This window comes from Salvelinus sp. IW2-2015, linkage group LG17 (assembly GCF_002910315.2).
Source record: "Salvelinus sp. IW2-2015 linkage group LG17, ASM291031v2, whole genome shotgun sequence".
In the NCBI taxonomy this organism is placed as follows: Eukaryota; Metazoa; Chordata; class Actinopteri; order Salmoniformes; family Salmonidae; genus Salvelinus; species Salvelinus sp. IW2-2015.
The window spans coordinates 9,251,945-9,269,850 of record NC_036857.1 but is presented as its reverse complement, the minus strand read 5'-3'; the positions used below and the strand labels follow the sequence as shown (position 1 = coordinate 9,269,850).

Sequence of the window (17,906 nt, the reverse complement as noted above, 5' to 3'; positions counted from 1 at the left end):
GATTCTGCCTCTTCGCAGCAAAATCTGCTGCGCTGGGAAGGTTGTATCCCCCATATAAATAAAATTTTGTTGGTTGCAAGAATTCTGTATAATAGTTTAAATTGAAAAATGCAACATTTTGAATCTGGGTCGTTTTGCGTCTCAGTTCATAAACCATGTGCCATGGAATCGGTACGTCAAAAATCTCTTCCCAACCATTTTGCAATCTATAAATATATGTTTTAGTTAGCTGCATGTATGACACCCGTCGTTTTTATGATTTAATTTACGAAGATTATACTTTTTAATTTTTTTTTATCAATAAATAATGTTTTTTTTATCAGTTAGTATATCGGAGTTCAACCACAATATTTGTTGTATTATTTGTTCTGTCTTTTCTGGTGGATTAAATTGAAATTACAAGCAACTTTCTATGGCTTGTTTTAAAAAATAGTGATATTTAAGAGATTATCTCTTTTTCAAATAACTGAAAGTGAGAGGTTGTAATTTGAATAATGGGAAAAAGGCCTTTCTTGAACATAGGGTGAGACATTCTTACTAATTTGCTAGAGAACCAGTTTGGATTTAAGTATAACTTTTGTATGACTGAAGCCTTTAGTGGGAGGTCGAATTCAATTCATTATATAAATAGGCCCGTTTCATTTTGTCTGGCTTGCCTTTCCAAAATAAAATGGAATCTTTTTTTCTCATAAAATGTTTAAAACTGTTCGCTAGGTGTAGGTAAGACCATGAACAAATAGGTAAACTGGGATATGACTAAATAGGGTGATTTCAGGGTGATTTTTCCACAAATAGAAAGTTATTTACCTTTCCATGGTAGCAAGATCTTATCTATTTTTGCAAACTTTCTATAAAAATTTATTGGAGTGAAATTATGTATTTCTTTCGGGATATGTATACCGAGTATATCCACATCACCATCAGACCATTTTATTGGTAAACTACATGGAAAGTAAAAGTAGTCTTTTTTTGTGATCCAATACATAATATAGTAGAATTATCATAATTTGGTTGTAATCCAGAGAGGTTATAAAAATGATCTAGATCCTCCATGAGGCTGTGGAGGGATCCAAGTTGTAGATTTAAAAGAAAACATTCATCATCAGTGTACAATGACACCTTGGTTTTTAGCACTGTATTTCTAATCCCTTGATATTATTGTTGGATCTGAAATTAATAGCTAACATTTCGATGGCCATAATAAATAGATATGCCAATAGTGGGCAACCTTGTTTCACTCCTCTTGACAGTTAAAAACGTTCTGAGATGTAGCCATTATTTACCTAGGGTTACTATAGGGTTACTATACATAATTTTAACCCATTTTATAAGTGATTCTCCAAAATTGAAATGTTCCAGGCATTTATATATAAACTCCAGTCGTACTTTATCAAAAGGCTTTTCAAAGTCTTATCTCCAATGTATCATCCCTGTAAAAAAACTGTCTGATTAGAATGAATAATGTTCGACAATACCTTTTTAATTCTATACGCTATACATTTTACAAGCATTTTTGCATCACAACACAACTGTAAGGAGGCTCCAATTTTTTTAATGGACTGGATCTTTATATTTCCCACTCATTATTACTGTTTCAGTAATAATGAAATCAGACCTTGTTGAGTGTCTGATAATCTACCATTTGCATATGAGTGATTAAAACATGCTAATAACGTCCTCTGAGTATATCAAAAAAGGTTTGGTATACCTCAACTGGTATACCATCCAGCCCTGGAGTTTTCCCGGACTTAAAGGCTTTAATTCCTCTGTAATTTCACCTTCGCATGAGTCATTCTGTATGGCTGTTAATTTTACATTATTAATAGAAAACAAATCCGTACAATTAGCTTTGGTTAGAGGAGATGAAGGAGACTGAAACGAAAACATATGCTTAAAGTACTTTGCTTCCTCTTTAAAAATATAATTTGGCGAATCATAGGTTACTCAGTAATTTGTAACAAGTTTCAGTAAATTATTTTTAGAAGTATTTCTATGTTGAATATTAAAACATAATTTACTGCATTTTTCCCCATATTCCATCCAGTTTGCTTTATTCTAATATATTACACTTGATCTTTGTTGAATAAGTTCCCCCATTTCTTTTTGTTTTCCCTCCAACTTATTTTGAGCCTCTATGGTACAGTTTTTATTGCTGTCTATCTGTTCTGTTAGAGTCGCCCCCTAGACCTTCTATTTCCTTTGTTAGTACTGACTCCTTTGACCTAAATTGCTTTTGTTTTAGAGATGAGTAGACTACTCAATTGCATGGCCTCTAAAGGCACATTTAAAAGTGGCACATTTAAAAGTGTCCCATACAATAAGCGGATTTGCTGTACATATGTTATGTCGGAAAAAATCTGTTATAAATTCCTCTGTCCTAGTTAAAAAACAAGTTATCATCCAATAGACTTTGATTACATTTCCAATATCCTCGCCCACGTGGAAATTCAGCAAGAGTAATGTATATGCCAATTATCTGATGGTCCGAACACATTCTATCCCCTATCAACACTTTTTTCACTTTTGGTGCCAACAAGAATGATATAAGAAAGAAGTCAAGACTACGAGATTGATTGATCGTCCGCTATGTATATCTCAGTAGGTCAGGTTATTTAAGCCTCCATATATCTATGAAACCATGACATTCATGATTTTCTTAAGAGCATGAGGGTGATAGTTTGTAGTGTGATTTCCTTTACAGTCCATTAAGGTATTTAAAACAGTGTTATAATCTCCCACCATAATAATAGAGTCTTGTATTGCTTGCAGGTTTGATAATGTATTATATATATTTTCAAATAAGCGATGATCATCATTATTTGGTCCGTAAAGGTTAATGAGCCATATCTGTTTATGGTCCAATAACATATTTAAAATCATCTACCTTGCAGATCTGTTTGGACAATTTGCACATTCAGATCAAAATGACATGTATTAAATTAATATCAATCACCCTTTTGATGTCTTTACCCATGGGAGAAGTACATTTCACCCCCCCCCCTCCCCCTTACCAGTCAAGTCCGCATTTCTCCACTCACCTTCATCTAAAATTGTAGAATGAGTTTCCTGTAAACAACATATATTATATTTCTTCTCTTTGAGCCAGGTAAATATTGTTCTTCTTTTCTTATTATCTGCTAAGCCATTACAATTATAACTAGCTTTTTTTTTTTACCCACTATGATTAATATGTTCTCATTGGAAACGACAGGCTGTGGTCTATATTGGGTTAGTTATACAAATCTTTGGAATCCGTGTAGCAGTGTGCAGCAAAGAACCTAAACGTACATCAATAACACAACCTAGAGGCCGGGTGCAGTACTCCTCAACGGTCAGAAAGATCCAATGTAACGATTTTAACCGCCAGAGACAAAAACAATACTAACTAACAACCGTAAGCGCACGGTACAGTTCACATTATGACTAATATTACATCGCGTGCAACAGCACAAATAGAAGGTTGCAATGTCCTCAGGGTGCGTAACTTGCTCATCATCATTTCTACAGCATCGTCGGCTACGGGGTATGGTGTCAAATCCAATTCAAAAATTAAACGAGCACTAGATGGCGCACGCGAGTAAAATGAAACATCATTGCGCAAGCAAACAGTCGAGAGAAGACAGTTGGTCGACCAAGCAGAGGTCAGGACAGGTCCCAGAAGTATACATGCCCGCCGAGAGCGCAGATTAAATTTGAGAGTTTGCAAGTGTGACATTGAGCGAGCAGAACATCATTGCCACAGCTCAAAAATAGACATTTCTTAAACAGTACATATAGAACTGTAAGCAAAGAAACGTGATTCAAACGTCTAAAACTTTATATGAAAGCATAAAATTGTCTACCAGCAATAGTAACTTATCATTGTAAAGTTTTCTCTCTCAATTTCTCAAATTGTTCTCTCAAGTCTTGGCAGTTTTGGGGTTGGACCTCGGCTGATGGGGGCGGGCTTAAAGGCGGGTGCGTGTCTAGAAATCTTCGATTGGTCACTTTCACCGGAGTGTAAGACGAACTAACAAGTTCCTATCATTGGCAAGTCCTGTGATGTGATTGGCTATTATGAGCCTTCTGTTTGTGATGCACTGCAGAGCGATTTGATTGAGTTGATTGGTGCGTTGCAAAAAGCGGGCAGAATACAAGAGTGAGAGAAAAAAACAAAGAACACAGTAGAGGCCTGGGTGCAGGTCTTGTGTATAATGATGCTTCAGACAGACATGTGTGGGGAAGTGGATGCTGAGTTTGAATCAAGCAGTGTGTCTAGCAGTTGGTGAAAATGGATGTCCTGAATGGACAACAGTAGTGTCGAAAACTGTAACAAAAAAGTCTGTCAAAGTGACCAGGAGTGGTCTTATTTTCAACTCATTGTATTTCTGAAGAACAGAGGAAAATTGCAGTGGACCTCAAAAGAATCCAGACAGCAGAAGTTTCGTCCTTTGAACTTCGGAGTAGAGCACCTGTCAAAGGAGTCATCGCAGGGGTTCAATTTGAATACCTGAAGATAATTCCTGGTGTGGTTGCTGCCCGGCATCTGACCCACCGGGTGAATGGAGAAAAATAAGAAAGTCTGTCCATCCTGTTGTTTTTTGATATAGAGCATCTACCTACGCATGAGAAGCTTGGTTATGTCAGATGGTGGTGGTGGGGATCATGATCCCGAGTTCCTGGAGTTCCCTGTAAAGGTGAAGGAGATTGGGGTGGCAAAAGTTAGAGCAACCATTCGAATCTCCTATAGAAAGGCAATTCAAATAATTGAGAAAACAAGTGATGCTAGTGACAATATGGTAGTGGATGCACCACAGCGTGTAGTAAATGTTTCCTGCCAGTCAAAAGATACCCTGTGTGTTAAGGTGGATTTTGTGGCATTCATTGCCACAGTTATAAACTATAAGTCTAAAATAAATCTAAGAAACTGGACATTATTGTGGCTGCGGCAGAAAAGTTTTTGGGACTTAAGGATTTTACATCTGAAGACTTGCAAGGGGTATTGGCGCCGGAAGACGGCCCACCCTCCCAGGCTCCCCTTGAGCCTGTGTAGGGATCAGATATGGTCGTTTTTTTTGGTAGTTTGTTTCAGTTTTTTTGAGGGGGGATGCTGTTTCCATCCCACACAGTAGGTGGCGGGATGCACATTCAATTGGGCAATCGCCAATATACCATAGAAGAGCTGTCTTTTTAGCTAGTTAGTAGGTTTGAGCAGTAAGCGCCAAACAACTTGGGAAACCCAGCAGCTTGATAACCAAATAAATTCTAATAGGTATACTATACGTTGAGTTCAGTGGAATCTACTTGCTAAAGTCAGTTATAGCTTATTACTTGTTAGCCAGAAATGTGTGTCTGTAAAAGCAGACAGTCAGCTCTAGCAAACACCATAAAACAAGTCCACTAATTACAGGCAGGGGCCAATGCTTAGGTTAAGCCCAAGGACACACACAGCACATGGGGAATGTTGAATTACATGAAGACACAAAGGGAAGAATCTGCTACAGTTCATTCAGTACATAACCAGTCTCAAATAATAGAATATTAACTGACCTATGATAAACTCAGGTTAACATATCAGCTTTATTCGCCAAATACATTTGCATGTACAGGAATGACTGAAATGGTGCTGCCACAATAAACAAAATACAGACAGACGATAAACAACATTTACAGACCAAAAAATATATAGATGCAGAATCTCCACAGATTCACATACAGTATGTACACTGTGAGTGCTATAAGCTACATTATAAATGATGCATGTAAGAGATGTGCAGAGAGTGCAAAGAGCCATGTGCAGTTCTGGGATGATAGTGCAGTGAATAGTCTGTGGATGAATAGCGCAGAGTACAAAGTCCATGGATGACAGGATCATCGTAGACCAGGTTGCCGGCTGGATGAGGGCCATGGCACAAGGGGAAGAAACTGTTCAGGTGGCGTGAGGTTTTGGTCGTGATTGACCTGAACCGTTTGCCAGAGGGGACGGAAGGGGTTGGCAATGATCTTTCCTGCACGCTTCCTTGCCCTGGAGTCGTGCAGGACCTCGAAGGAGGGCAGGTGGCAGCCAATGACCCTCTCAGCAGACCGGACAATCCGTTGCAGTGATGGAGGGGCTGAGGATGGACTCGTTGATGGTTGTTTACAACTGCACTGAGGAAAACAGATTTGTTTTATAGTAATTGTCTGATTGGGAACTACAATTGTCTTTCAATTACAGAATCTCAAATTATTTCAATTTGTCATTGGAAGTTTTATTGAAAACTGTCAGTAATACAGGAGTCAAATCGCAGGGAGTCTCATCAGATCAGATGATATCAGCAAGCCAGAGCCACTACAGACACCCTGGTTCGAATCCAGGCTGTATCACAACCGGCCGTGATTGGGAGTCCCATAGGGCGGCACACAATTGGCCCAGCGTCGTCCGGGTTTGGCCAGTGTAGGCCGTCATTGTAAATAAGAATTTGTTCTTAACTGACTTGCCTGGTTAAATAAAGGTTCAATTAAATAACATCTGTGGAAAGAGCACAAGTAGAACAACATATGTAAGTGTGACCACAGAAGGCTGCTGAGGGGAGAACAGCTCAAAATAATGTCTGGAACGGAGCAAATGGATTGGCATCAAACACCTGGAAACCATGTGTTTGATGTATTTGATACTATTCCACTCATCATTACCACCAGCACGTTATCCTCAATTAAGGTACAGCACCACCAACCTCCTGTGCTGCAAACAGAATACATTTCCACCTAAAACAATGACATGAGCTCTGTCCCAATGAATCTCTGCTCAACTCCTCACTACTCACATCCTTCTCAAAACCCATTGGAGGAAGTCTGAGGCGAGGAACCTTGGGTCGTCTCCTCCAATGGGGTTGAAGATGTCTTGATCACCCTCTGGCTGTTGTCCAGACAGAGGTAGCGTTGGAAGGTGTCCCACGCATTGTTTGTGGCCACGTCACCTCCCCCAGAAACAGTGAAGATCTCCAGGTTCTTAGTGGGGCATCAGCATAATCTATAGAGAGTGCAGAACAATACAGGATATGGAATTAGATTTAGTATGGAGTCGAAGTCCCAACTTAAAATCCTTGTACAATTCGCAGCTGAGCCATTGTTTTTTGGGGGGCAGGGGTATATCAGCTTTAATATTGCAGATGTATTGTGGCCTCCATCAATGTAATTGTCTGGATTATTTCCAATCCCGCATACATTTTATTTCGTAAATATGTATATACAGTGCCTTCGGAAAGTATTCAGACCCCTTGACTTTTTCCATATTTTGTAAGGTTACAGCCTTATTCTAAAATGTATTAAACTGTTGTTTTTCTCATCAATCTACACACAATATCCCATAATGACAAAGCAAAAACAGGTCTTTAGACATGTTTGCAAATGTACTCAAAATAAAAAACTGAAATATAATTTCAATAAGTATTCAGACCCTTTACTCAGTACTTTGTTGAAGCACTTTTGGCAGTGATTACAGCCTCGCGTCTTCTTGGGTATGACGCTAAAAGCTTGGCACACCTGTATTTGAGTATTTTCTCCCATTGTTCTCTGCAGATACTCTCAAGCTCTGTCAGGTTGGATAGGGAGCGTTGCTGCACAGCTATTTTCAGGTCTCTCCAGAGATGTTGGATCGGGTTCAAGTCCGGGCTCTGGCTGGGCCACTCAAGAACATTCAGAGACTTGTCCCGAAGCCACCCATGCGTTGTCTTGGCTGAGTACTTAGGGTCGTTGTTCTGTTGGAAGGTGAACCTTCACCCCAGTCTGAGGTCCTGAGTGTTCTGGAGCAGGTTTTCATCAAGGATCTTTGTACTTTGCTCCGTTCATCTTTCCCTCGATCCTGACTAGTCTCCCAGTCCGTGCTGCTAAAAACATCCCCACAGCATGATGCTGCCACCACCATGCTTCACCGTAGGGATGTTGGCAGGTTTCCTCCAGACATGATGCTTGGCATCCTGTCTCAGAGCTCTACAGACAATTCCTTCGACCTCATGGCTTGGTTTTAGCTCTGACATACACTGTCAACTGTGGGACCTTATATAGACAGATGTGTGGCTTTCGAAATCATGTCCAATCAATTGAATTTACCACAGGTGGATTCCAATCAAGTTGTAGAAACATATCAAGGATGATCAATGGAAACATGCACCTGAGCTCAATTTTGACTCTCATACTGTTGCAAAGGGTCTGAATACTTATGTAAATAAGGTATTTTTATTTGTTATTTTTAATACATTTGCAAAAATGTCTAAAAACCTGTTTTTGCCTTATCATTATGGGGTATTGTGTGTAGATTGCTGAGGAAATTGTTTTATGTAATCCATTTTAGTATAAGGCTGTAACGTAACAAAATCTGGAAAAAGTCAAAGGGTCTAAATACTTTCCGAAGGCACTATATATATTTTCCTTTATTATTTTCCCGTAACCCTACCACCCCTCCCTTAATTGCACGAAACTAATGGACAACAACACTTCGCCTACTACATGCTATATACATTTTACGGACACAGTATATTTTACAATAGTTATCTTGTTATTTTTAGTCCCACCCTTCAGCTCCATTCAACCCCTCCCATCCATCTCTGCATGCCATCCAGTTTTGATTTCTATTTGCCATATATTTTTCAACTGTGCTGTGATGTTTAACAAATGTTCTGAACCTTTCTATTCTCATCGTTCCAACAGATTATAAATTAAAGATACATTTTTTTGCTAAGAGTACTCAGCGCTTGTGTGGCCTACCACTTCGCTGCTGAGCCGTTGTTGCTCCTAGATGTTTCCACTTCACAATAACAACACTTACAGTTGACCGGGGCAGCTCTAGCAGGGACGAAATGTCACAAACTGACTTGCTAGAAAGGGGGCATCCTATGACGTTGAAAGTCACTGAGGTCTTCAGTAAGGCCATTCTCTTGTCTATGGAGATTTCATGGCTGTGTGCTCAATTTTATTCACCTGTCAGCAACGTCTGTGGCTGAAACAGCCAAAGTCACAAATTTGAAGGGGTGTCCACATATACTATATATACAAAAGTATGTGCTGAGTTGTGTAAGGCATAAGATGAGTTGGTGACTCACTGATCCAAACTTGGCGTCTTCTGCCTTGCTGGTGTAGTGGTCCAAAGACAAAGAAGAAGCCTGACTCCACCAGGTCAAATGTTTTCTCTCTACACACACTGATCTGTCTCCCGAGAACAACTAGAATGAGAGAAAGGAAAATAAGATATTACAAAACTTCACAGAGAGTTCAATTGGAGTGTAAATGTCTTTACATCTTAATGTTGCATTCGAGATAACAGTCCATTTACATACTGCTGTAGCTGTATCAAAAGAGGCAACTATGGATAATCATTTAGCTAAATAAAGTGTGATACAAAAGTATCGGGACAGTGACAATTTTTTTGTTTGTTTTGGCTCTGTACTCAAGCACTTTGGACTTGAAATGATACAATGACTATGAGGTTCAAGTGCAGATTGTCAGCTTTAATATGAGGGTATTTTCCTCCATATCAACACTTTTTGTACTACTACGATTATGATATTTGTGCATCTAACTTTCTCACTCATTATTCATAATTCATTCAGGACTATCCGTAATCATGGTAGCATCCACATTAATGGTACAATGCTCTTAGTTAAACCAGGAACGGTATAGAAAACTAAACCACCTTGGCTTTGGTTAAACCACATGGTTAACATTAGTTAGTTAGCTTCCTAGCTAGCTGACGTTAAAGGAAACTTACACCCAAAAACAAAATGTTGGTATTTGTTTCATTAGTCCACTGTTGTCATAGTCCCAAAATGTTTTGGTTGTCAGCAATCACGTTTTCAAGATATGTAACTTTCAAAATACAGAAATCAACCCCGTATGATACATTTTGCGTCACATATACAAAATGCCCCATATACTACCCACCACTGCAACCTGTACGCTCTCGTTGGCTGGCCCTCGCTTCATACTCGTCGCCAAACCCACTGGCTCCAGGTCATCTACAAGACCCTGCTAGGTAAAGTCCCGCCTTATCTCTGCTCGCTGGTCACCATAGCAGCACCCACCCGTAGCACGCGCTCCAGCAGATATATCTCACTTGTCACCCCCAAAGCAAATTCCTCCTTTGGCCGCCTCTCCTTCCAGTTCTCTGCTGCCATTGACTGGAACGAACGACAAAAACCTCTGAAACTGGAAACACTTATCTCCCGCACTAGCTTTAAGCACCAGCTGTCAGAGCAGCTCACAGATCACTGCACCTGTACATAGTCCATCTATAAATAGCACCAACAACTACCTCTTCCGCTACTGTATTTATTTATTTTGCTCCTTTGCACCCCAGTATTTCTACTTTGCACACTCATCTACTGTCAAATCTACCATTCCAGTGTTTTAATTGCTATATTGTATTTACTTCACCACCATGGCCTATTTATTGCCTTTACCTCCCTTATCTCACCTCATTTGCTCACATTGTATATAGACTTATTTTTCAACTGTATTGACTGTATGTTAGTTTTACTCCATGTGTAACTCTGTGTTGTTATATGTGTCGAACTGCTTTGCTTTATCTTGGCCAGGTCGCAGTTGTAAATGAGAACTTGTTCTCAACTTGCCTACCTGGTTAAATAAATAAAAAAGTATTTATCTTGCTCCTTTGCACCCCAGTATCTCTACTTGCACATTCATCTTCTGCACATCCACCATTCCAGTGTTAAATTGATATATTGTAATTACTTCGCCACCATGGCCTATTTATTGCCTTACCTCCCTTATCCTACCTCATTTGCACACATTGTATATAGACTTTTTCTACTGTATTATTGACTGTATGTTTGTTTATTCCATGTGTAACTATGTGTTGTTGTATGTGTCGAACTGCTTTGCTTTATCTTGGCCAGGTCGCAGTTGTAAATGAGAACCTGTTCTCAGCTAGCCTACCTGGTTAAATAAAGGTGAAATAAAAATAAATAAATAAACATGATGCAAATAGCAGCATCAAATGATGCAAAATGCATCACTCTCATTTTTTTATACCTTTATTTAACTAGGCAAGTCAGGTAAGAACAAATTCTTATTTAGAATAACGGCCTACCCCGCCCAAACCGTCCCCTAACCCGGACGACACTGGGCCAATTCAAATCAAATCGAACAGGTGTAGATCTTACAGTGAAATGCTTACTTACAAGCCCTTTACCAACAATGCAGTTAAGAAAAAATAAGTGTTAAGTAAAAAAATACATATGTAATTTAAAAAAATCTATAATTAAAGAGCAGCAGTAAACAGTAGCAGTAGCAAGGCACAGTAACAGTAGCAGGGCTATATACAGGGGGTACCAGTTCAGAGTCAATGTGTGGGGGCACAGGTTAGTCGAGGTAATATGTACATGTAGGAAGAGTTAAAGTGACTATGCATAGATAATAAACAGAGAACTGTTCAGGAGTCTTATGGCTTGGGAGTAGAAGCTGTTAAGAAGCCTTTTGGACCTAGACTTGGTGCTTGGGTACCGCTGCCGTGCGGTAGCAGAGAGAACAGTCTATGACTAGGGTGGCTGGAGTCTTTGGTAATTTTTAAGGCCTTCCTCTGACACCGCCTGGTATAGAGGACCTGGATGGCAGGAAGCTTGGCCCCATTGATGTACTGGGCCGTACGCACTACCATCTGTAGTGCCTTGCGGTCAGAAGCCAAGCAGTTGCCATAACAGGCAGTGATGCAACCAGTCAGGATGCTCTTGATGGTGCAGCTGTATAACCTTTTTGAGGATCTGAGGACCCATGCCAAATCTTTTCAGTCTCCTGAGAGGGAATAGGCATTGTCGTGCCCTCTTCACGACTGTCTTGGTGTGTTTGGAACATGATAGTTTGTTGGTGAAGTGGACATCAAGGAACTTGAAGCTCTCAACCTGCTCCACTACAGCCCCTTCGATGAGAATGGGGGTGTGCTCAGTCTTCCTTTTCCTGTAGTCCACAATCATCTCCTTTGTCTTGATCACGTTGAGGGAGAGGTTGTTATCCTGGCACCACATTGCCAGGTCTCTGACCTCCTCCCTATAGGCTGTCTCATCGTTGTCGGTGATCAGGCCTACCACTGTTGTATCGTCGGCAAACTTAATGATGGTGTTGGAGTCGTGCTTGGCCATGCAGTCATGAGTGAACCGGTACTGAGCACTCACCCCTGAGGGGCCCCTGTGTTGAAGATCAGCGTGGCAGAGGACAACATTGAAAAAAGGACAGATCTTAGGCTGGTGTCTCACCTCAGACTTGTTTGTCATGAGAGTTCCTGCCATTAGTCTTAGGCTACAGACAATATAGAAGCAACATTAGCAAATACTCAATTATCATTTCTAAGCTTCTCATTTATTATTTTAAAAAGCATGAAGACCAGTAGAATAGGTGATGTCCTTCCTGCCTCCGGAAGGACAGAAGCCTGGGATGGATACAAGGGGGCCTGGGGTAGATTACATGGGGCAGGGGCCGAACGTGAGGCAGGAGGGAGCGCTGGAGGTACCTGTATGTTCAAGGGTTCATACATAATACATACAGAGAATACATAAGTGACAGCTACAGTACTAAGCATTCCCAGCACCATGAGAACAAATCTACAGCCAAGCCGCAGCATGAATGGTAAGTGACAGCTACTAGATTTAGTTATGTAGCTATAGGACAAAGAATGCATAGGCCTATATGACAAGATACAGGAAGGGAGTGTCATCATGAAAGGGTTTTCATCTTTGCAAAAGTACACACTGCATTTATGGAAAGCATGTATATAAAGTTGTGTAGCATTCAATGCATGTCATATCTACATGGGCAAATAGTAAAATTAACACAATGCATATCTTCCATTATTGTAAAGTATTCATGCATGCAGAACGTCAAGGGAATTGAATAGCCTACCTAACATTGCAACAACACGTTGCAGACGCATATCTATGTCTAGATTGAAATGCAAGGCAAACATCACGGTTTTCACAGCGTTAAACTAGCTAACATAATACATGTATTAGCTAATACTAGATTTATTGTACCATATACTGGAAAATTGTGCCATATACTGGAACCGAAAATAAACTACTGTACGCTAACGTTACTGTACTGTACTTTAGCCTGCGTCGCGTGCACATGCTTTCACAACGTTATCACAACTGCCCAAACGTTTTATACCATACAACAAAGCACGATTTTAAGCGATAGTACGCATTAAAATAGTTACGATTGTAAAAATATTATTAAAAAATGCAGCCAAGTTGTGGCTGATTCTAACGTTAGTTAGGTAACGTTACCGATGACAAAACCAATGCTACTTGCATCATAGGTAGATGACACCAGAGATCGCACCGTATAATAATGTTCACAATTCAATTTTACATTCTTACAACTTCACAGATGTAGCAATAACATTACAATGGATTTCATGCAGCTTATAAAATATACTTACGCTGTAACTCTCTCTTCGTGTGATGTAAACAACAATGATCCGATCAGGGGAAAGCGTCATGGCCGCCGCTAGTTTTTTGAAAATTCTGGTTGGGGCAGGGTCTAAAGTCAAAGGGCAAATATGATTGGACCACATGTCAAACAGGAGATGGTGGTTGGATACAATTATTTGCGACTGTCTCATATTCCCATTGGTGACTTTTCGCTAGTTGAGACAATTTGACAAGCTGAGGCAACGTTAACATATGTTTCCCATTCCAATAAAGCCCCTTGAATTGAATTGACTAGCTAGACATCGGATTGGCTGACAGTGTTGTCAGTCATTTCACTGTTGAGCTAATCGAGACAGAGAAGAATGCGCTCCAAAAGGCGCATAGGCTCAAAAGAAGCGCAATGAGCATATTCACTATTTATTATTGTTGGGTCAGTGCCACCTGAAACTTTGTTTTTGGACAATAACTTCCTCATCCAGGTTAGATGGACGTCACGTTGCACAATTTGTGTTTTCCCTTTTCATTTTTATGAAAATGTTTTTATCTGTTTGTCAGATGTTGGCCTATACTACCCTGCATTTTTTGTCAAATAAAAAATAGGATTCTGCTAATGTCTCCAGACAAAGTCTGGTAGAATTGTTTGAAATGTGTTTATAAACACAAAAGGAGAAGAAACAGATATATTTCCTATAGCCTAGGCCTACTCTACGCCACTACACTGCAGTTTAAAAAAATATATATTATTAGCCTAAATTATATTAGCCCAATCTACTCATCACTTTAGGAATAGCAAACCATCTTACACAAGTCTGCAAATGCAATGATAGATTAATGGAATACTTTCTTATAAAGCTGCATTTTTATGGTGAAAATTAGCTTCCCCAAACTTGAAACTCACATGCCGCCTATGGGAGAGGGACAGAGAGAGACCCAACTCAACTCAAACTAAACTGTCTATCATACTGTCTAACTCCAACCCCCCACAACTGAATAGATAAAAGCACATCATCAGCACACCGCTTACAAAGCAGAGCTGATAGCTCTCCATGCAGAATGAGGCCCATATAGAAATATTCCATGTTTTTTTCTCTCCCCTTCCCCGATTCCATTATCATTTAGATCAATAATGCAACTGGATTTATTTTGTACCATTTTTTTTGCAACACCACCCATTCTTGCAGTCTTACCATCTCACAACCATTGGGTGCTGCAGCACCTCCAGCACCCCTACTTCCCGCGGCAATGGGGCTTGTGCACAAACGCTCTTACAGGGTATCTCATAAAGCCTAGCTGACATGAGAAGGGAGAGACTCATAAACATTTTTTTATTTGGATGAAGTGGGTTTCCTTACTCCATCCACCATACAGGTCAGTCAACGTGCACCAATCACTTAATCTACTTTTTCAGGTATAGGCCTATCATCTGCATCCATTTAATGCAAAACCCCATAAATAACCCCCTCGACAGGCGCCCGCCCTGCTTAGGAAATCCATACACATAAAAAAAAAAGCACGCTCATGGTTTGGGCCCCAAAAGCCACACATGAAAAAGTACTTGAAACCTTTTGTAGATGAATGTATGTCAAATGGAAAAATCTTGAAGGTGCTATTGTAAATAACAAAGTCTGTCCTTTAATTTTAGTCAATGACTCAGTTGCTAGACCTCTTCTTCAGAACTTTAAACAGTTTAATTGGGAATTTAGCTGCACTTTGTCTCCATAAAGGTACTGTAGCAGCAAAAGGAAGAGGGCATACGCGTGCATATCCTTTTGAGGAAAACAGTCAACTCAAAAATCCGCCTCAGACTGACTTATTTATAGATTCAGCACTTGAGTCTGGCAAAGCTGGAAAGGGAATTAAAGACCCCAGTATTTTATCTTGGCTTGAAACATTTTGTTTGTTCATGCAAACCACCAAGCTGAAGGTTTATTACATATTTTTTTGAAGTGTGAATAGATGTGTCACGATCGTCTATAGTAGAGAGTGAGGACCAACATGCAGCGCGTGGAAAGTAAGTCATCTTCCTTTTATTTGAAGAGAACGAACACCAAACGAAACCACTTTACAAAATAACAAAACAGACGAACGTGAAGCTAAACATGAACTAGTGCCTACAAGCAACATAGAACATCYACATAGACAATACCCCACAAACAGCTAAAGCCTATGGTTACCTTAAATATGGCTCCCAATCAGAGACAACAATAACCAGCTGTCTCTAATTGAGAACCCATTCAGGCAACCATAGACTTCCCTAGACAACTACAAAAACACATACACTCCCCATGTCACACCCTGACCTAACTAAAATAATAAATAAAACAAAGAATACTAAGGCCAGGGTGTGACAAGATGTCAAGTCTTACTGGACCTTCTCACAAAAAAGTCAAGAAGAAGCCACTGTATCTAGCATAGGATATAGAATATGTACATGAAAAAGGTCTTTACACAAAAACATAAAAGTATGGAATATGAATAGTTGTTAATAGTTCTTTATTTATTTATTTTTTAAATTGTACATTTAATTAAAGAAGAAGCCACTGTATCTATATAGCATGGCATTTGAACATGGAATAATATTAGGCTATGTCATGTTAATGGACAAGTGTAAATACTATACGTGTGAAATTGTCTGTTGCAAGAGATGGTCCAGTGATACTTGACAAAAAAGTAGGCTATCTAAAGAAGCCACTGTATCTACCATGGAATATGTACATGGAATATGTCATGAGACAAGAACATGAATGTATAGAATATGAAAACTTAAAAAACCCATTTACGCCTACATTGATGTGTGAAATTAAATGCTTATTAATGTGAACCTTGTCATAAAAATAGCTTGAAATTTGAAATTGATTATTGTTTCTCCTTTGTGTGTATTACATTATTTTGTTATAATATTAACAATCTGGTCACCTTGTAGACTATATGTCAACGCCAAGTATTTACACGCATTTCTGGAATATATTGTCAGGCATACGCATTATTTACATGCATTCCTGGAATACATTGTCAGACATACACATTATTTACATGCATTTCTGGAATACATTGTCAGACATACACATTATTTACATGCATCTCTGGAATACATTGTCAGACATACACATTATTTACATGCATCTCTGGAATACATTTTAAAGCATTACATGTATTTGAGCAAAAATGCAAATGTATCTACATGTATTTGAAATGTATTTGAAATACTCACACAAAATCTGAATAAGACCAGGGGCCATATGTGTATCAAGCCTCTTAGAGTAGGGGTGCTGGTCTAGGATCGGGTACCTTCTGTCAATGTAATCGTATTTATAGTGATCTAAAAGGCTAAACTGATCTTAAATCAGCAGCACTGCTACTTTGAGATATTTGATATGCCTACATACGCCCCCCAGCTCTTGACTCTCACAGACGCAAATGTACCCAATGCCTCCATGATACTCCTCTCCTCATGACTTCAAACGGATCCCCCCAGGTAAAATTGATCCAAAACAACTACAATAAACGAATCTAGGGATTTCTTAGTTTCCATCACAACTTTACTTATTTTGTTTCCTTTCTTTTTCATGACTGTAGGCCACTCATTCTCACTCTCTGTACACTCAACTTAACATGTCCCGCCATCAGTTTCGAACAGAACATACAGTTGAAGTCAGAAGTTTACATACACTTAGGTTGGAGTCATTAAAACTAGTTTTTCAACCACTCCATGAATTTCTTGTTAACAAACTATAGTTTTGGCAAGTCGGTTAGGACATCTACTTTGTGCATGACACAAGTAATTTTTCCAACAATTGTTTACAGACAGAATATTTCACTTATAATTCACTGTATCACAATTCCAGTGACATACACTAAGTTGACTGTGCCTTTAAACAGCTTGAAAATTCCAGAAAATTATGTCATGGCTTTAGAAGCTTCTGATTGGATAATTGACAAAATTTGAGTCAATTGGAGGTGTATCTGTGGATGTATTTCAAGGCCTACCTTCAAACTCAGTGCCTCTTTGCTTGACATCATGGGAAAATCAAAAGAAATCAGCCAAGACCTCCACAAGTCTGGTTCATCATTGGGAGCAATATCCAAACGCCTGAAGGTACCACATTCATCTTACAAACAATAGTATGCAAGTATAAACACCATGGGACCGCGCAGCCGTCATACCGCTCAGGAAGGAGACGAGTTCTGTTTCCTAGAGATGAATGTAAATCAATCCCAGAACAACAGCAAAGGACCTTGTGAAGATGCTGGAGGAAACCGGTACAAAGTATCTATATCCACAGTAAAACGAGTCCTATATTGACATAACCTGAGTGGCTGCTCAGCAAGGAAGAAGCCACTGCTCCAAAACCGTCATAAAAAAGCCAGACTACGGTTTGCAACTGCACATGGGGACAAAGATCGTACTTTTTGGAGAAATGTCCTCTGGTCTGATGAAACAAAAATAGAACTGTTTGGCCATAATGACCATCGTTATGTTTGGAGGAAAAAGGGGGAGGGTTGCAA

The 17,906-nt window shown here is 39.5% G+C and overlaps 1 long non-coding RNA gene across 1 annotated transcript; it reads right to left on the bottom strand.

Moving 5' to 3' along the window:
• Window positions 1-5,540: 5,540 nt before the first annotated feature.
• On the bottom strand, window positions 5,541-13,518 carry LOC111977256 (uncharacterized). The gene is made up of 3 exons (XR_011481276.1): window positions 13,409-13,518; window positions 9,060-9,179; window positions 5,541-6,991 (listed from the first exon to the last, which is right to left on the bottom strand). It is a non-coding gene; the product is annotated as an uncharacterized lncRNA (long non-coding RNA).
• Window positions 13,519-17,906: the final 4,388 nt, after the last annotated feature.